At 51.8% G+C, this 25,467-nt stretch overlaps 1 protein-coding gene and 1 long non-coding RNA gene across 3 annotated transcripts in view; one reads left to right on the forward strand and one right to left on the reverse strand.

The window, feature by feature from the left end:
* The window catches only part of PSD2 (pleckstrin and Sec7 domain containing 2), a 72,777-nt gene extending 59,093 nt beyond the window's left edge, over positions 1-13,684 (reverse strand). Inside the window, exon 1 of one of the 2 annotated variants that reach the window (XM_018050299.1) lies at positions 13,608-13,684. The gene's annotated coding sequence lies outside the window, so the exon portion shown is untranslated. Of the gene's footprint in view, positions 1-605; positions 899-13,607 lie in introns of those variants that run through there. The other variant, XM_018050300.1, reaches the window with a different exon arrangement.
* On the forward strand, positions 19,926-21,602 carry LOC108636456. Its single transcript, XR_001918401.1, has 2 exons — positions 19,926-20,398; positions 21,441-21,602. It is a non-coding gene; the product is annotated as an uncharacterized LOC108636456 (long non-coding RNA).

Genomic DNA, 25,467 nt, shown 5'->3' on the forward strand with positions numbered 1-25,467 from the left:
CCCAGAACTTTGTCTGAGGGCCTTTGTGGGCCTCTGGGAGCCAGTCCAAGGAGAATGCCGGGAACTGGCCAGGGTGGGATGGGGTGCGCCCCCTGCTTCCAGAGGTCCAGCTGGCCATCCAGGCCTGGATTAATGGGGGCTTAGGAAAAGGATCTCCTGCTCCCCAAATCCTTACCCTCTGGGGAGCTCACAACACCCCATCTCAGGAAGTGGGGGCTGCTAGGATGAGAATGGCCAGTAAATCCCATCCAAGTCACTGAGGTCCAGGGGATGGGGCTCAGCTGGGGCTCAGAGAGTTAGGGTTGAATCTGACCCTTCCCCTCACCCCATACGTTGCCCCAGGAAGCCCAGCCAGAAAGAAGAGAAAAAGGCTTTTCCAAAGCAAAGGGACATGTCAACTCCTGCCCGGGGAGGCACGGCCAACCGGGATGGTCCAGGGAGGGCGAGCTCCGGGCTAGAAGAGGAGCAGAGCGGGGTCCACGAGGGGTCTCGGTCTCCCTCTGCTGGCCAGACTCAGAATTACCAGAGCGTCTCGCGTCATAGGGCCACGCACCGTTCTCAGTCCTCCGCGCCGGATAGCCCGGTTCCCTCTCTCTCTCACTCACCCAGAAAGGAAGCATAGACGTCATATGGGCCATCGCTCTGCCTCAGCACCAGGCTCAGCCGCGCCTCCCAGGCCCAGTCGCAGGACCTCTGTAACCAGCCTCGGTCCTGGGATGCTTGTTCATTCTGAAAGTCCTTTACCTGCACCAACCTGAGTATTTCCTTAACTTGGCTCAGGTTGTCTCCGAAATCCATGCTCTTCCGCAATACAGATGGAAAACTGAGGCTCTACTGGTTATCCTATGGTGATCCAGGCCCCTCTTTCTTGGAACTGAGGGGCGTGCTAGTCACTTCTCCCCAGCGCACTCGGGAAGGCAGGAGTCTAACCGGTTGAGAAACGAGAGGCCGCCCCGCCCATCCCCTCTCGCAGCCCTTCAGAAAACAGTTCAGGCATGGGTTCTTTTGAGGTCGGGGCGCCATCTGCTGGTGCTCATAAGAATTGCGCCTGCGCCACCATGCACAACCATGGGCTGAGACCTCGGGTAACAATTAACAGCAGATGACTTTTATTAAGACTGTTATGTGAGCCAGGTTGATGCTAAGTTCTTCGCATTATCTCATTTCACACATTATCTCATTTCACCCACACGGAAACCCTATGAGGTGGACATGATTCAGCCCATTTTACCCAGAAAGGCACTGAAGCTAGGAAAAATAAGTGACCTAGGGCAAAACACACCTCTAGTGGAAAAGAGCCCACACTCCACCCCCTGGTATGCACTTTGTCCCTGGTGTATTTTAATTGGGCTCTTCCTCCTGCACTGGAGGTGATGGGGAACTGGCAGCTCTGGAATGAGCTCAATTAGGGAAGACCTCCCGCTTCCCACTTCCCTCCCCAACCTTGGGTCCAATCCATCTCAGCTTAGCTTGCAGCTCGTGTGGAGGGATTCCTCAGTCTTTCTCGCCCCATGAGTGCCCATGTCCTTCTCTCCTGACAGTTTGAGAGCTCCTCTCTGGCTGGATCAAGGCAAGTCTGTTCCCATCTCCCCCTTTTCAGCATTGATCATTGGGTGCCCTCCGTGTGCTAAACCCTTCTCACCTGGGATGGACCCCTGCTGACCCTACCCAGCCCCTTCCTCACCTCGTAGTTCAGGAGCTCAGGCAGGCACAGTGTCAGTAGCTGCACTGTGACAGAAACTGGCCTCAGTGAAATGGGGCTCAAATGAAAAGTCCAGGTGTAGATCCAGCTGCAGGAAGTATCAAATCCGGGCCCTAACAGTGACCTTTTTCCACATCTGCAGCCCAGTGTGGCTCAGGCAGCTCTGAGCACCTGTCTAGCTTTTAGGGAAGAAGCCTGCCCAATGCCAAGAATGTAAGCAAAAGTCTTAGGGTTCAGGCTCATTGCCCTGGCCAACGAAATATGCCCAGCCCTGAGCTAGACACTGTAGCCTAAGGAGCCGCTGCCCACCTTGGGAGTGAGGAGTGGGAACAGCCCCAGGCAGTCTCTAGGGACTGATGGTGGGAGGGGAAAGGTTCCAAAGGGAAACAGGGGTTAGGAGTCACAGGATCCCTGCTGCTACACAGCAAATAGCCCTGACGTCCACAACACCTGGCTCTGCCAAAAGCCCACCTTTTCTTGACTCCAACTCATTTTTAGATTGCAGACCCCTTCCTAAATTATCCTACTTTCTTTCTTCCTTCCTTCATTCAACAAACTGTTGTTAGGGCATTACGTATTCACTTCTGGCAAATCATATCAGTAAACAAAAGAGGGGAAAACCCTTGCCCCCCTAAAAGCACTGCTAATGTGGAGGAGACAATGAACACAACAAATAAGTGAAATTTATAATAGTATAGACAATGATGAGTACTGCAGGGAGAAACAGGGTACTGCAGAAGGAATCAGAAGGGTGGACAGAGTGAGGGGTATTGAAACTTTAAATAGAGAACTGCTGTTAGACACCTTGAGAAGGTGAATTCAAGCAAAAACAAGAAGTAAAAAGAATCTGTCATGTAGCTATCTAGGGGAGGAGAGTCCCAAGGAATAGGAAGAGCCAGTGCAAAGGCCCTGAGGTTAGAGTGCCGGGCATGCTCCTGGAACAGCTAGGAGCAAAGAGAACAAGGGGGGAGTGGAGATAAGGTAGAGAAGGGGCCAAGACACAGGGCCTTGGAGGCCATCGTAAGGACTTTGAGACTGAGTGACCCAAGATTTAGGACAAAGAGCTAACCTGATCTGATGTATATGTTTAAAGGATCCCTCTGGCCACTATGTTGTAGATAGATAGGAGGGGTCAGGGCTGGGCCTGGAGACCAGTGAGGCCACTGCAGAATTCCACGGTAGAGTTGGTGGGAACCCAGACCAGGGTGAGAGCAGTGGAGCTGGTAAAAAGTGGGCAGACTCTGGATATATTCTGAAGTTAAAGCCAATATGGTGAGTTGAGGGATTGGGTGTGGGGCATCAGAGAAAAAAGGAATTAAGAGTGAACAAAATGTGAGGATCTGAATGACAGGAAGGACTGAGTCGCCGGGAACTAAGGTGGGGAAGTAATGGCTTGAGGTGGTAGCTGCAACATCAGTTGGCCACCCAAGTGGAGATGTCAGATAGACAGGTAAGTCAGAAAGGTCCGGGCTAGAGACAGGCATTCAGGAAAAGTCAGGAAGGCACCAAGGAGTGGGGTGGGGCGTGTCAGAGGGCTTCCCATATGCAGAGGTGGATCGGGGAAAGGAGAGCACCAAAAAGGGGACAGGGAAGGAACACCCCAAGATACAGAGGAAAAGCAGGAGAATGTGGGATCCCATCACCACATGAAGAAACCATATCAAGGAAGAAGGAGATGGACCAAGCCAGGTGCTCCTGATGGATCACATGAGATGGGAACTGACCACTGGATTTAGCAAAACAGATGTCCCTGAGGACCTTAATGGGAGCCATCATAGTGAGGATGCTTGAGGGGAACCTGATGAGAAAGGTATTATGAAATAAGAATTAACAAGCTTGACAGCAGCATTATTCATAAGAGCCAAAGGGTGGAAGCAGCCTGAGAACCCAACAGAGGAAGGGAAACACAGCGTGGCAGAGGAGACCTAGAGCTGCTGCTGAGCTCTGTCTGGGGCCCCAGGCTTATCTGGTCCAGAGAATCTGGGGTTTTGCCTTTTTTCTTTTTTGGGCACATTGTATGGCTTGTGGGATCTTCGTTTCCTAACCAGGGAGCGAACTCAGCCCCTCAGCAGTGAAAGCACAGGGTCCTAACCAACACTGGACCAACAGGGAACTCCCTGGTTGTGCTTTTTAACCAATAATCTGGAAGACCTAGAAGCATGCTTAGTGTGCTAAGAGAAACAGGAAGATGGAAGGAGATGATGTCTGAAGCCAAAAAGAGGCAAAAGAGTGACTGGTTAAGACCATGATGTCTGGATCCTACGTGGTTCTATTCTTGGCATTTATGACTGGGTCATCTTGGACAAGTTACTTAACCTGTGCCTCAATTTCATGATGCCTAAAATGGGAATAGGGCTTCCCTGGCGGCTCATCAGTAAAGAATCTGCCTGCAGTGCAGAAGACACGGGTTTGATCCCTGGGTCAGGAAGATCCCCTGGAGAAAGAAATGGTAACCTATTCCAATAATCTTGCCTGGGAAATCCCATGGACAAAGGAACGTGGCAGGCTACAGTCCATGGGGTCAAAAGAGTCAGACATAACTTAGCAACTAAAACTACAACAACAAAATGAGGATAACAGCAGCTGCTCAGCAGGACTGTTCGCAGGCCTGAATGAGTTAGCTCAGCATCTGGCACACGGTGGGGGCTTTCCTGCTGGCTCAAGGGGTTAAGAATCTGCCTGCAATGAAGGAGACATGGATTCAATCCCTGGGTTAAAAAGATTCCCTAGACAAGGGAATGGCTACCCATTCCAGTATTCTTGCCTGGAGAATTCCATGGATAGAGGAGGCTGACGTACTACAGTCCATGGGGTCACAAAGAGTCAAGCATGACTGAATGACCCACACTTTTCACTTTTTTTTCTGGCACATTGTGTGTGTGAGTTTGCCACTGTCATCCTTATCAGGACTAGCTGGACGGTTTAGTGAAAACCAACAAAATGAAATTTAACGAGGACAAATGGAAAAGCCAACGTTCAAATTCCAACAAAGCAATTGTAGAAGTTCAAGGTCAGGAAGACCTAGCTGGGCAGCCATCCATTTACCTGTCCATGAGAAACAGCCTCAAGTGTCCAGCTGATTGCCCAGGCAACGGCAGCCAAGCCTGTCATTATGACCTTCAGTGGAATTCACTGAGGTATAGCATCCAAAACCAAGGAGGTAACAAGCCCACTGTGTTTGAAGCATCGAACTCAGTGGTGAAGATCATTCTTTGTTGGATGGAGTGTAAAATGGTATAACCACTTTGTAAAAAGGTTGAGTAGTTTCTTATAAAACTAAATACACACCTACCCTATGACCCAGCAATTCCACTCCTAGGTACTCAAGAAAAATGAAGACATGTGTTCACACAAAGACTTATACAAGAATCAGTTCAGTTGAGTCACTCAGTCGTGTCCGACTCTTTGAGACCCATGGACTGCAGCGTGCCAGGCCTCCCAGTCCCTCACCAGTTCCTGGAGTTTACTCAAACTCATGTCTGTTGAATCAGTGATGCCATCCAGCCATCTCATCCTCTGTCGTCCCCTTCTCCTCCCACCTTCAGCCTTTCCCAGCATCAGGGTCTTTTCAAATGAATCAGTTCTTCACACCAGGTGGCCAAAGTATCGGAATTTCAGCTTCAGCATCAGTCCTTCCAATGAATAGTCAGGATTGATTTCCTTTAGGATGGACTGGTTGGATCTCCTTGCAGTCCAAGGGACTCTTAAGAGTCTTCTCCAACACCACAGTCCAAAAGCATCAATTCCTTGGCACACAGCTTTCTTTATAATCCAATTCTCACATCCATACATGACTACTGGAAAAACCATAGCTTTGACTAGACAGACCTTTGTGGGCAAAATAATGTCTCTGTTTTTTTAATATGCTGTCTAGGTTGGTCATAACTTTTCTTCCAAGGAGCAACCGTCTTTTAATTTCATGGCTTCAAGTCACCATCTGCAGTGATTTTGGAGCCAAAAAAAAAATAAAGTCTCTCACTGTTTCCCCATCTATTTGCCATGAAGTGATGGGACCAGATGCCATGATCTTCGTTTTCTGAATGTTGAGTTTTAAGCCAACTTTTTCACTCTCCTCTCTCACTTTAATAAAGACGCTTTTTAGTTCTTCTTTGCTTTCTGACATAAGGGTGGTACCATCTGCATATCTGAGGTTATTGATATTTCTCCCAGCAGTCTTGATTCCAGCCTGTGCTTCATCCAGTCCAGTATTTCTCATGATGTACTCTGCATATAAGTTAAATAAGCAGGGTGACAATATACAGCCTTGATGTACTCCTTTCTCAATTTGGAACCAGTCTGTTCCGTGTCCAGTTCTAACTGTTGCTTCTTGACCTGCATACAGATTTCTCAGGAGGCAGGTCAGGTGGTCTGGTATTCCCACCTCTTTCAGAATTTTCCAGTTTGTTGTGATCCACACAAAGGCTTTGGCATAGTCAATAAAGCAGATGCTTTTCTGGAACTCTCTTGCTTTTTTGATGATCCAATGGATGTTGGCAATTTGATCTCTGGCTCCTCTGCCTTTTCTAAATCCAGCTTGAACATCTGGAAGTTCATGGTTCACATACCGTTGAAGCCTGGCTTGGAGAATTTTGAGCATTACTTTACTAGCGTGTGAGATTAGTGCAATTTTGTGGTAGTTTGAGCATTCTTTGGCATTGCCTTTCTTTGGGATTGGGATGAAAACTGACCTTTTCCAGTCCTGCGGTCACTGCTGAGTTTTCCAAATTTGCTGGCATATTGAGTGCAGCACTTTCACAATATCATCTTTTAGGATTTGAAATAGCTCAACCGAAATTCCATCACCTCCACTAGCTTTCTTTGCAGTGATGCTTCCTAAGACCCACTTGACTTCACATTCCAGGATGTCTGGCTCTAGGTGAGTGATCACACCATCATGGTTATCTGGGTCATGAAGATCTTTTTTGTATAGTTCTTCTGTGTATTCTTGCTACCTCTTCTTAATATCTTCTGCTTCTGCTAGGTCCATGCCATTTCTGTCCTTTATCGTGCCCATCTTTTCATGAAATGTTCCCTTGGTATGTCTAATTTTCTTGAAGAGATCTCTCGTCTTTCCCATTCTGTTGTTTTCCTCTGTTTCCTTGCATTGATCACTGAGGAAGGCTTTTTTATCTCCCCTTGCTATTCTTTGGAACTCTGCATTCAAATGAGTATATCTTTCCTTTTCTCTTTTGCCTTTCACTTCTCTTCTTTTCACAGATGTTTGTAAGGCCTCCTCAACCATTTTGCCTTTTTGCATTTCTTTCTCTTGGAGATGGTCTTGATCACTGACTCCTATACAATGTCATGAACCTCTGTGCATAGTTCTTCAGGCACTCTATCAGATCTAGTCCCTTGAATCTGTTACTTTCACTGTATAGTCATAAGGGATTTGATTTAGGTCATATCTGAATGGTCTAACAGTTTTCCCTACTTTCTTCAATTTAAGTCTGAATTTGGCAATAAGGAGTTCATGATCTGAGCCACAGTCAGCTCCCAGTCTTACTTTTGCTGACTGTATAGAGCTTCTCCATCTTTGGCTGCAAAGAATATAATCAATCTGATTTCGACATTGACCATCTGGTGATGTCCATTTGTAGAGTCTTCTCTTGTGTTGCTGAAAGTGGGTGTTTGCTATGACCAGTGCATTCTCGTGGCAAAACTCTGTTAGCCTTTGCCTTCCTTCATTCTGGGCAAAGAATAGCAGCTTTATTTATAATGGCCTCAAACTGGAAACAGCCCAGATGTCCATCAAGAGGCAAATGGATTAACCAATTGCTATATATCCATACAGTGGAATTCTACTCAGCAACAAAAAGAACAAACTATCGCTAGATGCAATAACATGGACGAATCTCCACAACATGGCGAATTAAATAAGCTGTATGATTCTATTGTTAAGAAGGTCCAAAATGGGCAGAACTAGGCTAGGAAACTTTCTGGAGGGTTGGAATCTTGATAGGAATCAGGGCATGTAAGTCTATGCATTTGTCAAAACTCAACCAATGAGATACTTAAGATTAGTGCACTTCATTGTCTGTGTTTCATCTCAAAGAAGCAAAGAACCATACACAAATATTGAACTCTAGTTAGTGACATGCATGTTGAAGGTTGGGGGGTGAAATGTACTGGTACCTGCAACTTACTTTGAAATACACCCCCAAAATGCAAATGAACTGATGGAGGGAGGAGAGGTGCATAAATGATGAGAGACCAAATATAGTATAAAGTCCATTGTCAAATCTGAGTGCTGGCTATACGGGTGTCTGCTGTAACAAAATTTTCAACTATTCTGTATGTTTAAAATATGAATAATAAAATTTGGGGGTAAAAGACAACTGATGGTCAAAGTCTGGGGAAATGGACGTATTCACAAGGCTGTTACCCACTAGGAGCCAAAGGCACTGCCACATTCTGGAAACCAATTTGTCAACACGCATCAAAATGTTTCTCAGGTGGCTCAGTGGTAAAGAATCCACTTGCAGTGCAGGAGACTCAGGTTCGATCCCTGGGTCGGGAAGATCCCCTAGAGAGGGAAATGGCAACCCACTCCAGTATTCTTGCCTGGGAAATCGCACGGACAGAGAAGCCTGGCGGGCCACAGTCCATGGTGCCCCAAAGAGCTGGACACGACTTAGTGACTAGAGCAGCGGCAGTGGCATCAAAAGCCTTAAAGATGTTCCTGCTCTTCAACCTAGTAGTTCCACTGCTAGGAATTTACCTTCAAAAAATAAAGGTGGATGGGGGCAAAGATGTAGCTACAAGACTGTTCACTGCAACATTAATTATGATGGCAAAAAGTCCTAAATATCCTAAAACAGGGCAGGGGTTAGAAAATTCATGCCATCTTTAAGCACTGGAGTATTGTACAACAGGGAAAATGGGGCATCACAAACATCTGGTGAAGTGGAAAGGCGTGCTCTCTACGCACATACTAGTTGAGAAGGAAAAGCAGTTCTCTGCAGTTACCCTTCCCCTCACCCCTCACTAAGGTTCCAGCCCATGACACAGGATACTCCACACATCATCCCAATCCCTCAAGTCCTTGGGGAGTTTTAATTTCTCATCACAGCTGGCTCTGTTTCCCTATTTCCAGGAAATTCTCCATTTCCATCTGCGTCTTGCCTCCTGCGAGCACGGTCCTATCTCCCCTGCCCTACCACTTGGGAACTCCCTAATTCTGTCACACTCCAGCGTCACCTGCTGGACTCACAACCTGACTTGGGCAAAGGGAGTGTTCACACGTGACTGGATCTTGTGGGAGGCTTTCCCTAGGGGTTCATGATTGCAGCCTTCATTCCCTCCCCCACTTTAAAGGGAGCTATTGCCAGTGGAACCCTGGTTTGCCCTGCTCCCATGCTGCCTGCCCCAGACTCGGAGAGGAGGAAGGTGATGGAACAAATGGTGGCTGGGGACAGAGCTCCAGAAACACTCTCCTACATCTCAAGCATGGCCCCTGGAAACTCTTCTTTCTTTATTATCAGGGTCTTTACCTTCTCTTCGTTCCTTCCCACAATCTTCCAGAGCAGAACTGTCTTCACAATCAAATGACCCATCACGGTGTTAAGTTGAACAAACCTGCGTTTCTGCCCTAAAAGGCCTCCAACCACCAGCTTTGACCTCCAACTTCATTAACACATGGACTGGCATCAGTCCAGAAGGAAATTCCTAAGGAGCTAAAAGGGATTGTCTCTGGGTGACAGGATTGAGGGTGTTTTTCTTTTTGTGTATTTTCTAATTTCCCTACAACAAACACATATTTTCTTGTGAACTGAGAAAGAAGCAGTTACCACAGAAGGAGCCACTCCCACCCAGAGTAACCCAGTGGAGAGCTGCTCAGAAGATGAAGGGCTGGAAAGATTCTCATGGGGAGGCGGGACCACCTAAGCTGGAGAGAAGGCTGGCATAGGGGTGGGAGGACACAGAACTCTCTGCTGCCAGTTGGGTACCTGTTCCATGCTCCACAGGGTGAGCTAGTTCCAACCAGGAGACAGTACAATAAGGCCAGTTTGGATTCAGTAGAAGGAGCTATCCTACAATGGGACAGGCTGCCTTTTAAGGCAGTGAGCTTCCCGTCACATGAGGTGTGCAGGCAAGATGGGCACTTGTCAGGAGAGCTAGAGAGATTTCTAGGCTGACTAAGAGAATGGATTAAGGGACTGTGAGATCCCTTAAAGCAACTCAGAGGGCGTTTTTAGCTTCCCTGTCCAAACAAAGTGTCAGAAGAGCTCTGAGGCCATTTCTAACACTGGTGGCAGAGATGGTCAGGGAAGACTTTCTGGAGGAAGAGGCCAGATCACTGGCATTCTGGCCCCTCAATCTCCACTTTGAGGGTATATATCATACTGATGCCCCTGTCTGGGTCCTCTAGCCCTTTCCAGATAAAAACACACAGGGCCTCAGCTGCTGCCTTACTGCATGACCCTCAACGACTCCCTGTTTTTCTCTGGGCCTCAGTCTGCCCCTCTGTTCAGTGGTCTCAGTTAAAACCATCCATATTTTTTTTCCAAGGATGGCCAAACGGCTTCAGTCACACACTTAGATGCAGGGAGAGGTCACTGGCGGATTTTCTTGAAGACCCTGGTTGTTTGCCAGCCTACAGCCCTTGGGACTTGAGCCTGATGCTTGGGTGAAATTCAACAAAGGGGGCAGGGGCTTCAGAGGCAAGCTAGGGGCTCAGCCTCTCATTAACACCTCCCATCCCCACTGCTCCCCCAGCCCTCAGCTAAGGAAAAGGTCAGAAAGGGAACTGATGTTATTATACGTTGTTTTTCCCATGGTGATGGGGGCATACACCTGAGCTCATCCCAGGGCCCCTGAACCCCTCCTCCCCAGATGCCTCTAGGAGGGCCCTCAAGTCCAAGTCTCCCTCCCCAGGCTGTCCAGGCCCTGACCAAGAGGGAGTGTGCTCACTTGAGACAGGGAATGTTGGGGTCAGGTAAGGCCAAGAGATATCAACAAACCAGCACTCATCTGCAGATGCACGTATTCAGGGTATGCAGTGGTTACAGCACTGGCTGCGAGGTCAGGCCGGCCTAGTCTGAGTGACCTTGGGCAAGTGGCTCCACTTCTCTGGGCCTGAGAGTTTGTTGCTGAGGATGAAATGAAAGCCACTGGCATGGCGAGGAGCTCGTGGCTGCCTTTAATTACTCACACAGTCACGTGGAAGCAGAAACAAGCCACAGAGCCCGGCGGAGGTTCTCCCCAGCCCTGCGCGCGTCTCTGTACCCTCAGCACACACCGTTCCAGGGCCACGCCTCACTCCCATCGCCTCCTCGCCTCCGCTCCGCGTCCTTGGCTTCCCTCATGTGGCCATTCTCGGTACTGCAGCAGCCTTCCTGGCTAACCCAGAGTACGCCCGGGGTCTCTTGCCGTCTTGATGGTCTCAGGCAGACAAGCCTCTTGTCTCCCAACCATCAAAGCCTAATCATCATACACAGAGGCCAGCCTCGACCCTTAGGTATGGCTCTGGATCCTTCTTGCTGGTTCCAGGCCGGTGGGAGGAGCCCAGGAAGCAACACTGCGCCCTGCTGACTGGGGCTGTCATTGTAGGCAAGAAGTAGGGGAACACAGCACCTTCTTGAGAAAGAAGATCAGTAATGATTCAGGGTCTCTGGAGATGTACACACACACACACACACACACACACACACGTGCACGTAAACACCCACATGGCTCAGGCTGCCACATGCACACACACACACACACAGGCACACACCAGCCCTGTGCGCACACTCACACACAATGACATCACTGCCCAATCAGCCCCCTTTTCCATCCATCCACCCCTCTGTCCCCTGTGTTTCGCCTTGGCCCCGCTCCTGCCCACGATCTAAGGAAACCAGTGCTTGCTGTAAATTGCAAATAAAAACTCCTTTCCCTGGCCTAAAAGTCCTCGGTAACCTAGTCTACCCCTCAGACCACATCTCCCACCTCCATCCGCCTGCCCATTACTCACTATTTCTCCAGCAAAAATATACAGCACTCACTCACACGTCAAGCCCATTCACTTACTGTTTTCTCTCCCCAAAATATTTTTCCCCCAGATCCTCCACTGGCTGCCCCCTTCCCTTCTGCCTCAGTTGAAATACCACCTTCATCCAGACCACCAGAGCTAAAAGGCTCCCTACTCTCCATTCTCTCCAAACATTCTTTCATAATGTGTACCCTAATCATTAGAGAAATGCAAATCAAAGCCACAGTGAGATACCACGTCACACTCATTAGGATGACTACTAAAAAAATTAAGCAGAATATAACAAGTGTTGGTGAAGATGCAGAGAAATTTGGAGCCCTTTTGCACTGTTAATGGGAATGTAAAAGGTTGCAGCCACTGAGGTAATAAATAAAATGCTGATTCCTCAAAAAGTTAAAAAAAGAAGTAACATATGATCCTATCATTCCACCTCTGAGTATACACACGAAAGAATCGAAAGCAGGGTCTTGGAAAGATATGTGTACACCCATGTTCACAGAACCATTATATACAGCGGCCAAGCGGTGGAAGTAACCCAAACGTTCATCGACAGAAAAATGGATCAACAAAGGGCAATATATACATGCAATGGAATATTATTCAGCCATAAAAATGGAGGGGATTCTGATACATGCTACAAAATGGATAAATCTTGAGGACATTATGCTAAGCAAACTAACCCAGTCACAAGAAGACAAATAGTGCATGATTCCACTTATTAGAGCGACATAGAGTAGGCAAATTCTTGGGGACAAAAAGGAAAATGGTGGTTGCCAGGGCTGGAGAGGGTGCAAGGAATGGGGAGTTGTTTAATAGATACAGAGTTTCAGTTTTGAAGAATAAAAATAGTTCTGGAGATAGATGGTGGTGATGGTTACACAACAATGTGAAAAGACTCAATGTCACTGAACTGTGTACTTAAAAATGGTTACAAACATTATATATATTTATTTATATATATATATATCTTACCATCATGAAAAATAATAAATAAAAAATATGTATCAAAACACTTGCTTGCTTAATCCCACCTCACTCACTAAATTGTGAACTCCAGGGAAGCAGGGCTCCGTCTTTGCAGTGTATCTGTTATGTGCTGCCAGTCACTGAGGTCTTGGGAAACATGAGAGATGAGGCGCCCACCTACCTGAGGCTCACTACCTGGCAGAGGGAGGAAGAAAGATGCTGAATAACCAAGTAAACAAAATTATCACCTATCAGGTGAAATGTAAGAGCGGCTTCACCAGGAAGACAGCAGCTAGCACAGTCAGGCACACCATCCGGAGGGGGGGACATTTATGTGGGACCCAAGAAATGAGAGTCAGTCTCCAAGCATCTGAGAGTCCAGAGCTGCAGAGAGAGGGAGCGGCAAGTGCCAAGGCCCTGAGGTGAGCGCAAGCCTGGTATGCTAGAGGAACAGCAGGGAGAGGAGGAGGGGAGGCAGGGGAAAGGGGAAAGGAGGCGGGCCCAGGAGGGAGAGGGGATGGAGGGCATTCTCGGTGGCAGAGGAGGGAGGTCTCACCAAGTCACCAACCTCCTTTTCCACAACACATGAGCTTCTGTGAGTGGTGGCTTCTAAATGCCAAGCTCCACACTAAATGCTGTTTGTGCATTAGCTCAGAGAATGTTCACAGCAGTCTTTGGGGCAAGTTCAGTCATTATCCTGAGATATCAAGGAGGAAGTAGGGTCAGAGAGCTTGGGCAAGTTGGTGAGACTAGAACAGGAGGCAAACAATGGCAAGGGAGTCTTAACTACCCCCAGACAACCTCCCCTCAGAGGCCTAGTCTGAGGAGGCTCCTTCTTCCCCACCCCACTGCACTCCCACCCTCCACTGCCTCTGTAGGAGCCAGGTTGCTGGCTGATCCCTGCCACAGGGCTTCCCCTCTTCCCTTCACTGCCCCTCAAAAGCAAGCCAAAGAGAAAGAACCCACCTGTCTTGTTCACCCAGTTGGGGTGGCACTGGAAGAGGGGAGACAGAAGCCGCCTACAGCTTCACAACAGCCTGCTTCCGAGGTCCCTCTGCAGGTCACGACCTTGCGGAGCCCTGTCTTAGGGGGAAGGAGCCAGGAGTCCTCTGGGGCCTGCAGACTGGATAGTTGCACGATAATCAGTGAAGAGGTCCTCCCAGGCCAAGGACAGCATCATCTTCAGGCCTGAGGGGCTGGCCTCCTCCGATGCCATCCCAAACCCTTGACTGGGAGAAGCAGGACCCCCAGAAAGGGCTAAGTCTTCCCCAGCTAGGAGGGACATGATGGAAAAGGAGGCAGTTCCATCTCCTGCCTTACACCCCTGGGTTCAGGGAATTAAGAGCCTCACTCACCACACTGACTGCACCACAGAAGGACTGCCCAGGGCTGAGGCAGCCCCGAGTCCCCACCTCATAGCTCCCACCCTAAAGCAGATGTGGAGGGGGTCTTTCACCCAGAGCAGGACCCATCAAAAAATGGAAATGCAGAGCCCCTTCCTTGTCCAAAAAGGAAGGAAACAGTGCCTAATATTAATATACATAAAGCTGTTTCCTTTCCTGTGTGGTCTCTCAACTTGTTATGATCATTCTTATCGGCTATTTAATGTCATTCTAAGTAAAGAAAAATTAAAAATTCTAATGACTAGCATGACTTTTACCATTCACCTTTACCTTGTGCAAGGCCAGTTTTAAATGCAAATATAAGGACATTTCACTCAGGTGTAGACTCACAGTTCGCATTTTGTAGCCTGTGCGTGCACGTGTATTTTATTCTTACCTGAGGGCCAGGAACACTGCACGAACTAAGCCAACTGTCTTTCTTTCGCTCAGTTCGCACACATTCTACCAACCCTGTCTCCTATTGGCTCACTGATGAGGAGGCCTGGAAAGGAAAGGGGACTGAGGGCTGCTCTGCCTCCCCGTGCTGTGTCTTCATGGTCAGGGGAGGGTGTTGGCTTCTCCAGGGAAATAATTTCCAGGTGGGGAGGAAGCCCTGACAAAGAAATGGGGTGGGAAAACCTGAGGAGTTACTCAAGGGCTCTGAAGCTCCAGCCTGGCTGCTCTGAGGGCCTGTGAGAGATGAGGGCACAGGGGTGGGCACCCTGAGTGCCCTCCACTGGGCCTTATTCCACTCTGACTGTGCCACCCTTGCCTATAACCTTCTGTGGCTCCCCAGTGCCCTCAGGATAAAATCCACAGCACTACTGCTGAGCCCCAAGACCCCACCTCACCTCCTCCCTCTGCTCCTGGCCACGCATCCTGCTGCCGCCATAGCACTGCTCGCCCTGAACCCTGGGCTCAAGACCTGCTCTTCTTTCCCTGCACTTAGTACCCTTCTTCCCCACCAGGCCCCTTTTCTGGCAAATTCACACTCATCCTTTGAGTCTTGGCATGAATGTCAGCTCTGCTAAGAAGCCTTCCCTTGCCTCCTGACCTGAGTCAGGCACCTCCCCTGGACCATCACAGGCCCTGTGCTCCTCAGACAGTAGGTGCTTCATAATGGTTATTGAATGAAGTCTGTGGTCTATGCAGTCTCACAGGTCAGGCTGCCAGGCCAGGTAGGAAGGACCAAACAGGCATGACGCACTTCTCAGGCCCCTGTGGCACTTTGCATTTTAGACTTCATGTTTTACTCCCCATCCTGCCCAGGAAGAAGGTGTTCTCATACCTGTGACACAGATGAGGAGACAGAGGGTGGGACGCATCCTCTTTTCTGGTCTCCCCCTGCCCCGCCACCTCCTCACCCACATCCAAGCCCCGGCCAGGGTGACCAGACCCACGGCCTCTCAGCCAGGCCAGTCCAGATGTCTTTTCTCAACCAGCCCCAGAGAAAACTCACTCCCAGCTGGGGCCTGTCCCATCCTTTCTCTCCCTCCCCCCGCCTTCCTCCCCCTCCCCACTTCCTTCCTTCCTGCTCTTGGATATTCCCTTTGCAGGAAAGGCCCCAGGACCCAGGGCAAGGCCCCCAGGTCCAGCTGCCAGACCAGGACACATGCTTCCTCCATCAACTAGCCCCCTCTGCCCTCCCCGGGGGCCGGAAATCTGATCCAGGCCTAGGGAACAGGGGAGCTCTGCATGGGGGACAGCCCAAGGTCATCTTGTCCCTCCCTCTGCCTCCAGCCAGAGCACAGCCAGAGGAGCCCTGAAGCGCATCCTGGAGGCCTGAAGTCAGAGTGCCAGGCTTGGGAGGGGCTTTGTCACTCTGCCTGTGAGTTGCTTATTACCGAGCTCCTCCTCAGGAAGGCCCAGAGCCTCAGTCAACCTCTAGGTATCAACCTCTAGGATCTCACTTGGCTCAAAGAAAGCGCTCAGCTGACAGCACCTCTGATCATTATCTCCCCAACATCATCCTCATCCTATTTAATCCTTATAACTATCCTGGGAAGTAGACAGAGGTTTTAAATCTTCATTTTATAAGTGAGGAAACTAAGGCTCAGGAAGAAAGAAATGACCTGCCCAAGCACCTTCAGAAAGTCTCAAAACTGAGCCCAAACCCAGACCAGACCAGTGGTCTTCATGACCTCACTGCTCAGCCACCCACTCCTCCATTCCTGCGGAAGTTGCTCCACACGCAGATGATCTTTCCACGGATTTGTGGGGAGAAAGTGGTCTCCCCATCCTGTTCCTCTGCCGTCTTGGGACCCGCCCTCCCACCCATCCATTCTTGGTGATTCTGGAATAATTCTGTACCTGATGGGTGCCTCAGTCTCCCCATCCACACAAGGAGGAAGAAGATGGAGAAGGCATCTCTAAGGACCTATAAATCTAAGGGAACTCACTCACTAATCCATTGAGCAGAGGCTGTGTGTGCATGCTTTGCGTGTCTGACTCTTTGTGACCCCACAGACTGTAGCCCGCCAGGCCCCTCTGTCCACGGGATTTCTCAGGCAAGAATGCTGGAATGCACTGTCATTTCCTCCTCCAGGGAATCTTTCTGACCCAGGGAATCGAACCCGAACCGGCATCTCCTACTTGGCAGGCGGATTCTTTACCAATGGCCACCTGGGAAGCCTCCATTGGAAGATACAAGATGTTTGTTTTTTTTTTAATGAGGTTGGCACTGTGCTTCTCAGCAACTTCCTTCCCTTCCAGTGTGTCTATAGGGTTCTAGCAACAGCGCTGATGGGAGCTCTTTACATCCTTTAGCACCCAGTCTAGATAACTCCTCCACTGGGAAACCTTCCTTCTTCTGCCCTGTGTGTGCGAATGTGCTCAGTCATGTCCGACTTTTTGTGACCCCATGGAGGCCACCAGGTTCCTCTGTCCATGGGATTTCCCCAGCAAGAATACTGGAGTAGGGTGCCATTTCCCACACCAGATGAGCAGTAGCTAGCTGAGTGCTGTCCTGATGCCAGACCAGATCCCAGATGGTCCTACAGACCAAGGTCACCCAAATCAAGGACAGACTGTAGGAATCTAACTTGGGTCCTACCTGCTATAACTCCATCTATTTCCCCAATACACAGCAGAGAGAAAACCTCACAAAATGGGAGAAGGAAAGGGCACCCCGGTTCTGCCAAAGACTGGGGAAGTAGTCTAGGCTGGTGGGCAGGGGACTGAGGACTGGCAGGTGGGCAGACGCAATAATGGCCTCATTCAGAAGTAGGTGGGTCAATGATGGGGATCCCATGGCTAAGGCTTTAGGGCCAGGCAGGAGCTGCCAGGCATGGAATAAAGCTGCCTCACCCTACCACCCTACCCCGGGCCCACCCACTCCCCAGTCCTTCTGCAGGCAGTGCACCCTGGATAAAAACCCAAACTGCTGAATCCTTGAATAGAGATCCATTTCTTAGCCAATTCAGCACTTCCCCTCCCACCACCAGTCCCAAGCTCCCTAGCCAATGCTCTCCCTTATCCCAGGCTCCAGTCCCTCTGCCTTGCCACCAGAGAGGCGCCTGGATTGCCAACAACCCCAACCCTCCAACCACCAACCCTCCGCGTGCCAACACCCGGACAGACCCAATAAACAAGATATTGGAAGGATGAAGAGAAGGAACGCACCGCCTTGTCCCCGTGCAGCAGCCCAGGGAGCAGTGCTGCGCCATGGCCACCAGAGGGCACGCGCCCCCTCCCAGAGCCATAAGCACGACGGCGGCGACGGCGGACCCAGCTAACAGAGGATAAGCGTAGGGGTGCGGTCACTCCCGGAAGAAGTCCCTGAAATGCAGCCCCATCCTGGGCGCGGACTGAGGCTCGGAAGACAAAGACCTGGGATGCAGCCCCTCCACCTCCACCCGGGCCGCGCCCCGCGCTTCGGTCTTTGGCTGACCAAACGCGCGCCCCCTCCTGGCCACCGACAGCACTGCAGCCTGGCGGAGTTTGGCCCTGGGGATAGAGTGGGGAGGGGGCGCAGATAAGGAGGAAAGGGAGATTTAGCAGCAGCAGACAGTGGTGCACAGTGGGAGTTTACCGGGTTGTGGTGCTTAGCACTGAGTGAATAGGAGTACTATTAAGGTACTGATTGTAGGGTACTGGCTGGATACGAGGAGGGCACTAGGGGCCACTAGGCAGGTACCTGGACCAGTGGGTGGTCCCTGGTGGATATTGAGGGGGGCACCAAGACTAAACTGAAAGGAAGGCACCACATAGTTACTGGGTAGAAATGGGGAGGGAGCTGGATGGATATTTGAAAATACTAAGTAAACATAGGGGGCTAATGGATACCAACTGGAGGTGTCACGTGGGTACTTGGAAACACTGGAAGGATTTACTGCCAGGATCCCAGGAAATACTTACCCTGGGAAGATACCAGGTGAGTGCCAACGACACTGGGTGGGACCTGAGCCCACAGTGGGAAGCACTGAGTTTGTTTCTTCAGGGTACTGGGGATATGTGCATTGCTGGTGAGAACTGGGGATACTGGTAGACACTAGGTGTACTGGAAGTCACTGGTCTTGTACTCATACCCTGGACAGGATGGCACTTCCCCAGCAGTATCTCAGTGCCCCCTTTAAACAGCCGCTAGAGCCTGGATCATTGTACCATTTTCACAGCATGGACTTCGATCAGAGATCTCCCTTGGCCCGTGAGTGTCTCCTGTTCTGACCAGAACCTGTTCCTGACTTCCTGGCTAGAGTAGGGGAGGGGAGGGAATACTGCACATGGACGCAGGACAGAACCCTCCTGTTGTCTACCTCCCCCAGATGGAGAGGGAAGTAAAGGCAGGTCAGCCCCTCATCTCTAGAAAAATAAGGAACCCCCTCCCCAATCCCTCCCACCAGGCTTCGGCCTCCTGGCCCAGCTTGCTGGCTGCTGGGCCGGGAGGGGCTGCCAGGCTCGGCCTCCTGCCCACTGCGGGGCGCCGGGGGAGGGCGGCGCGCGGCTCGAGATGCCGCGTTGCCATGGAGACGCTGCCGCATCCTGACTGCTCCTGGCAACGGGGTCCCGCAGCCAGGCAGGCGCTCGGCGGGGACCCCAGGGATCGGGCGCGCCAGGCTGCCCACGGCGCCGCCAGACCCCTGGGACACGGATACGAATCCCCCACCCACAGATAACCCTCACTCGTCCTCCCACGGCTCACACATGTACCCAGGCGCCCCAGCTGCAGCAGCCCAGGCGGAACTGCAGCCCAAGCCCGCCCTGCAGCCCCTACTCATTAATTCAGCAAACATTTGCCGACCGTCTCAGTGCCAGGCGCGAGATGGCCACTGCGGCTGCTGCGACGAGTCACACGGGGACGCAGCGCCGCCACCCCTCCCTCCCCATCTCACAGCCCACAGAGGAAGCAGACACAGAAACACGCGATCGATACTGTAACCCCAACAACAGCCACTCGCTGACTGCGCTAAGCCCTCCTCATGCAGCACCTCACCCAAACTGTAGGACCCTTGGAAAGCACTGTGAGAATCCTTTTTTAAAGATAAGGAAACCGAGGCACGAGAACTTATTCACCCAAGGCCACATAGTATGGACCCTAACCACTTCCCCACAGGACCCCTGCCAGAAATGTTTCCACGGCATAGTGGTTCCCCACTCAGCTGCGGAGGTTGCGGGGAGAATTTTAGACTAGGAGGCCCCGGAGAAAACGCAGATCTAGCAGGCAGAGCAAGAGGAGGCATCCTTGGCCAAAATGACACCCAGAGCAAACACCTGGTGAATTTAGAGTGGCAGGCTGGGTGGGAGGGAGAGCAAGGGCCGAGTATGTGGTTAGAAAGCTGCTGGGAGGCTGATCTGAGAGGCTTGGGTGTGCCAGGCTGAGGGGCCTGGACTCCACTCCTAGAGGAGGAGGAAGGTGTGAGCAAGGGAGGGCGGGTCACTGACTGTTGCTCTGGCAACCATGGGTGGGGGGCCTGGTCCAGAGTGGGGTGAAGCTGGAAGATCGGGGAGCAAACTACTGTCATCACCCCACAAGGGACAAGGATCCAGGCCCCTCGCAGTGGGGTCCAGTTAGGAAGCAGGACACCTCCTTCTTCCCTTCCCACGCAGATTCCTCTGCCTGAATCCGGGGAGTGACCCCGCAGAGCGAAATACATGATAATGTGGAGGCTTCAGGGAAAGCGAGCGCTTCGGGAGGGCAAGTGAGTGACATGAGAGACCAGGGCTAGAGCTCTGGAAGGACTTCCCAGAGGACTGGGTTTGAGTTTCTGAGAGAAGCCAGGGAATCCTTGAGAAGAAAAGAGCCCCTCGCACACCGGGGCACAGAGCGGACAAACTACCCCTCCTCCACGGCTGGTACTCCGTGGCCCGTCCGGCAGATTCCGTTGGGGCACCTCTCCGACAAGGCACAGCATCCAGCCCTAACCACCCCCTGCCAAGGTTAGCCTAATTTTTTCCCTTCCATGGATTCAGGTCATTGCTCCCTGTCCTCTCTCCGAGGCGCCGCGGAATGTGACTAATTCCCTCCCTTCATTTACAGGTCCTGTTACCTGGGAGGTATTTATAGCGCGACGGCCTCCCTCCCTCCCTCCCCAGCGACTCAGCCGCTCTCCCCCCAGGCCATCTCTCCCAACCTTTGCTCGCGTCTCTCCCGCCACCGCTCCACCACCTCCCAGCCAGCTTCCCGAGCGCCCCCCCTACCCCGCCCCGCCTCCCTGGAAGAGAGGCAGCTCAGGTGGGAGGGGCCTGACCCCCCCGCAGCCTGGCTTTTCCGACTCCAGCTCTGTCTGCAGGCGGTTGCCCCTCCCCTCTTGAACACTCCAAATAGGTAACTCAGGGGTCAGGCCAGGAGAGGGTGACAAGTGGCCAACTCTCCTGTGATCTCATCATGCAGTCTGATCCTTATACTAACGATAGATAACAATTATTAAGTGCTTATTATTATTACCTCTAGTCTGCAGATAAGGACACGGAGGCTCAGAAAGACAAAATGACCCCCACCTTGGGTCTTTACAGTTGGGGGACTCCTGCACGGCCACCCTCAAGAGTCCGTCCTGATGTGTGGAAATACTGGCCCCAAAAGGTAAGATGGATAGAATGAGGACCGCAGGATGTTTAGAGAGGGTGCCTGAACAAAACGCATCTCACAGAGCTAGCATCAGGCCCCACAGGTCACAAGCCATGGCTGCTCTTCCCAAGGGCTGTCAGGGAGTGGCATCAGAAGGAGGTCACTAGACTACAAGACATGGCCAGGCCCACATGTATCTCCTCCTCTAGGCAGGGGTCACTGAGAAGCTGCAGTGCAAGAGCACAGGTCTAGCCAAAGACCAAGAAGGGAGCCCTCTGTCCACAGATGAGCGAAGGGAGACTACAGCAGAAGGGAGGGAATTCAGACCCCATAAGGGACTTACAGGGATGGAAACATGACCAGCTGCCCTTTCATACCCCCATTCTCATAACTGCCCCAGACCCCTTTTCATAGGTGGGAAGACTGAGGCCATTAGACGTGGAGAGACTGACTCAGCTTTCCCCAGATCTGACCAGAAATTCCACAACACTGATGAAGTGGCTTTGTCAAGATTTCTGGGAGACAGGAGGAAATATAGGTGGAGGCTGAGTTCATATCCCAACCTCGTACTCACAAGTTTGGTGACACAGAGCAAGTGACTGGGCCTCCTTGCGATTTACTTTCCCCACCTATAAAATGAGCTGACATCATACCTCACTCGTGATCATGAGGACTCAGAGAGGTGAAAAAGGCAGAGTATTAAGCAGGGGGCCCGGCACATGGCAGGAGCTCCACAAATGCTAGGCAGGTAATACTGTGGTTTCTATTTTCCCCAGCTTTCTTCTCTCTCAGATCTGAGCAAAGGAGCCGTATCTCTTCCCTGAGCCTAGGACAGCCTGAGAATAGGCACCGTGTTTCTACCATCAGCCTACCATAGGTCATCCTTGGGACCAGGAGATCCCCAGGCAGGCCACTATTGGGAATGAACATTCACTGTTGTTATCTTCATTTTCATGTTCATTGCTATATCATTCTCTAGAGCGGTAGTCCCATCAGCATTCACCTATGCATTTGGCTGTTGTTTAGGGAAGGCATCCTCTCACTTGCCACAAAGGCACACCAAGGTTCCCACACAAGGCTCATCTGGGGGCCCTTGCTGGGTCCAACAGCCCCCACTGGACCCCTTCTTTACCACCACCCCCACCATGGGGTGCCAGGAGCTGGGCTGGAAGAAGAAAGACCCTGCATCATTCTGATTCCCGCTTCAGGGAACAGCACTGGCAGCACTGGCGCAGCCTAGCCAGTTCCTCCAAATGGGAGACACAACTGGGGGAGGAGCGAAACCCCCGGAACTCTCCTAGCAGCCCCACGAGGGGCTGAGCTCTGGGGCACCAGAGGCCGGATTTGGGGGAGGGTAAAGGTAGAAAACACAGCACCCTAGTAGTTGGGCCTTGCAGAACAAGAAGTAGCAGCCGGAGGTATCTATCTGTGAGCACCCTGTATCTGGCTCCAGACCAGGTCTCTACCACCCTGGAAGGGAGGGAGCCTCACCCAATGTATAGGTAAAGGCAACAGGCTTGGAGAGGTCTTGTCATCTGCCAGCAGTCATACAGCACCTGGTAGGCAGAGGCAGGCCATGTCTGCTCAGAGGCCCACAAGCCCTGATCCTCTTGTCCTGAGTAGATAGCCAGGCCCAGGGCTCAGGTGAGGAGAATGGAAGCAGCCAGCAACCCTGTGCAAGCCAGCAGATGGGGAGTGGGGCCCGGGCACCCAGGAGACTAGGGGGAGAGGTCACTGGACAGTGGAGGGGAGGCTCTCCGGACCAGTTCTTCAGCAAAGTGGTGCAGTGGGTGCCCCCTGGGACTGACCATCACAGGCTTAAGTCTTTTCAGCCTGACTCACCCTATTCTTGATGTGGAACCTTGGGCCAGGCCTGGCCTCTCTCAGTTTCCCCAGTCATGCCATCTCAAGACTCTGAGCCCCAGTGTACCGCCAAGCAGTTCTAAGTCAGGCCTCCCCAGGCACACCCACAGCACCCAGAGGCTGAGGGGCCCAGACTGGGGTCTGTGCCCAGGTGGCCATCTCTTCCCCACCCATGGGCACACAGGGTCCTCGATGAAGAAACACGGTGTATACAAATAATTAAACGGAAGAATTGGAGTGATTAGGGCAGATGATTATTGTCAAATTATGATTTATCTTGTAGTGGAATTAGTATTCCCCCAAAGGGCCCGGCGTGGCGCGGCGCCCGCCACGGCCCGTGATTAATCGCCGTCTCCAGAAGGTCACCTCCAGCCACTGCAGATTAACTCAGTGGGGAAACTTCTTTCCGTAATTCAAGCTGTTGTTCCCACAACCTGTCATCCGCCGCAGAAAAGGACGATTTCGTCAGGGAGCCCAGGGCGGGGGCTGTCCGCTCCGCGAGCCCCTCCCGACTGCGGACATGATATATGGTGCGTCCCGACACGGGTGACCGCGAGGGGGGGCAGCGTCCGCCGTGGGGTGGGCAGCGGGAGGCAGGAGTAGGGGCAGCGTTGGGGGAACGCGGCGCCACCGAGCAGAAGTAGGCTGTGAGGAGAGAGAGAGCGCGGGCAGTGGCAATTAGGAAGAAAATTGGATTTTTCAGCGTCCAGAGGCGGCTGGGATCTGCGGTGTGCGGCGCAGGCACCCCCTTCCCCAACGCACACGGGCACCCAGCTCAGGTCAGGCAGGGACTCCCGGGGAGGGATGGAGGATGGAGGGTGGCAACGGACCCTCTGTGGGAAAGAAAGAGATTAGAACCAACAGATGGCAAAAGAGAACCTGGTCAGGCCTGAGGTCGAGCCCCACAGAGCCCCCCAGCGGAGAGCAGCTTTCCTGAGCTGAAAGCTAGAACCAAGATCCCATTTCCCCAGCGGCAGCCGCTGCCAGAACCACAGGCTCACATCACCTGGGGCTGCAAACCATGGCCACTGGATCTGGGAGGAGGGGCTCAGGAGCTGTCTCCCTGTACATGGAGAACAGTGGGCACAGAGCCCCACATCCCTGCCTCCTCATCCCAGCCTCTGCCCATGACTTAGTTCCCTGAGTGGAAGGGGCTGTGAAAGCACAAGTGCCTTCCCTCCTCTGCCTTCCATCTAGGCCTGCCTGGCTGTGGCAGGGTGAGGGGGGCTGTCTCGTGCCCATAGTACAGATAAGAAGGCTGCAGTACGTGACTTGCCACTGCACTGCTGCCCTGGGTCCCTAGCACCCTCTCTTCCTTCAGGCTTCCCCCTTCCCGAGTCCAGCAGCCCTCTCCAGTCCAGCAGCCCACTCATCCTCCCCATATCCAGAACACTCACTGTGCACTACTCTTTCAGGCCTCCAGGCTTTGCATGTTTCTGAAGGGTGCTTCCTGCCCCCAGCCCTTATCTGGTAAATTTCATTCTTCTCAATCCAAATTATTTGTCCCTCCAAGCACAGAGGGTGTCCCCCAGGCCCACTAGGAGCCTGGCCCATGTGAGCACAGAGCCCCTTGTGCAGGACTGTGCTCTCACTGGCCACCCCCACCAGGATGGGCACTCTGTGTACCTATCTCCTCAGTGCCAGCACAGACCCAGCCCAGGGAGGTACTCAGGAAACCATCTGGAAGGCGCCAAGGGCTCAAGGGCCTCTACCCCCGACTCTCCCCAACCAGTGCTTATTAGAACCCAGACCTGAGGGTTAGGGGAAGAGAACAGAGGTGGGGACCCTTGCAGGCTGACACCCTCAAGGTCCAGAGGCCTGTTTGTTGTTGAGGACAGAAACATGTATTATGTATACCGTGGTTTGCACAGAACATTCTCTGGTCTGAGATATTTAGAGTTGTGAAGACCCAGCACTATCTGGGAGAGAAAATCTATTTCTCTCCTTCTCAGGAGCGGGGGTAGGGGAACAGCTCGCCTCAGAATCACTGGGACTAAACGCTGGCATTTTCTCTGGGGAGAAGGGGTCTTTTCATCCCCTGCTGGGACTGTCCTGCAGACAACTCCACCCCGCCTCCACCAGTATCTGGCTAAAGGCAAAAATAATAAAAACTACCATTTCTATTACATCTTACTTTCAAAATACCCCTTGCCGCATTCACTCACTGACTCCTCAGAGACAAGCCAAAGAAACATGTTAACCCCATTTTACAGAAGCAGACTGGGTGGAGGTAGCCTTGAGGTATCTAAGGCCAAGTGTTGTTAAGCAACAGAGGCGGCTGTGAGTCTGGGGAGGATGATACTGGTCCCACTCCCCACTCAGCCTGCTCTGTGGAATCACCACCCCACTCAAGGAGCTTCCAACCTTTACCCTGTCCTTCCCCAAGGCCCAGGTGGCCTGGGAGAGAGCTGGGGCAGGGACTCTCCCAGGGGAGGAGCCTCTTTCTGTGTGCTCTGGGTCTGGAAGCCTGGTTTAAATCCCAACCACAGCCCTCACCAGCTGTGGATTCTTGGGCAGATCACTTTACCTCTCTGTGCCTCTATTTGCTCATCTATAAAATGAGTTTCAACCGTGTAGG

This window comes from Capra hircus, chromosome 7, assembly GCF_001704415.2.
Source record: "Capra hircus breed San Clemente chromosome 7, ASM170441v1, whole genome shotgun sequence".
NCBI lineage: Eukaryota > Metazoa > Chordata > Mammalia > Artiodactyla > Bovidae > Capra > Capra hircus.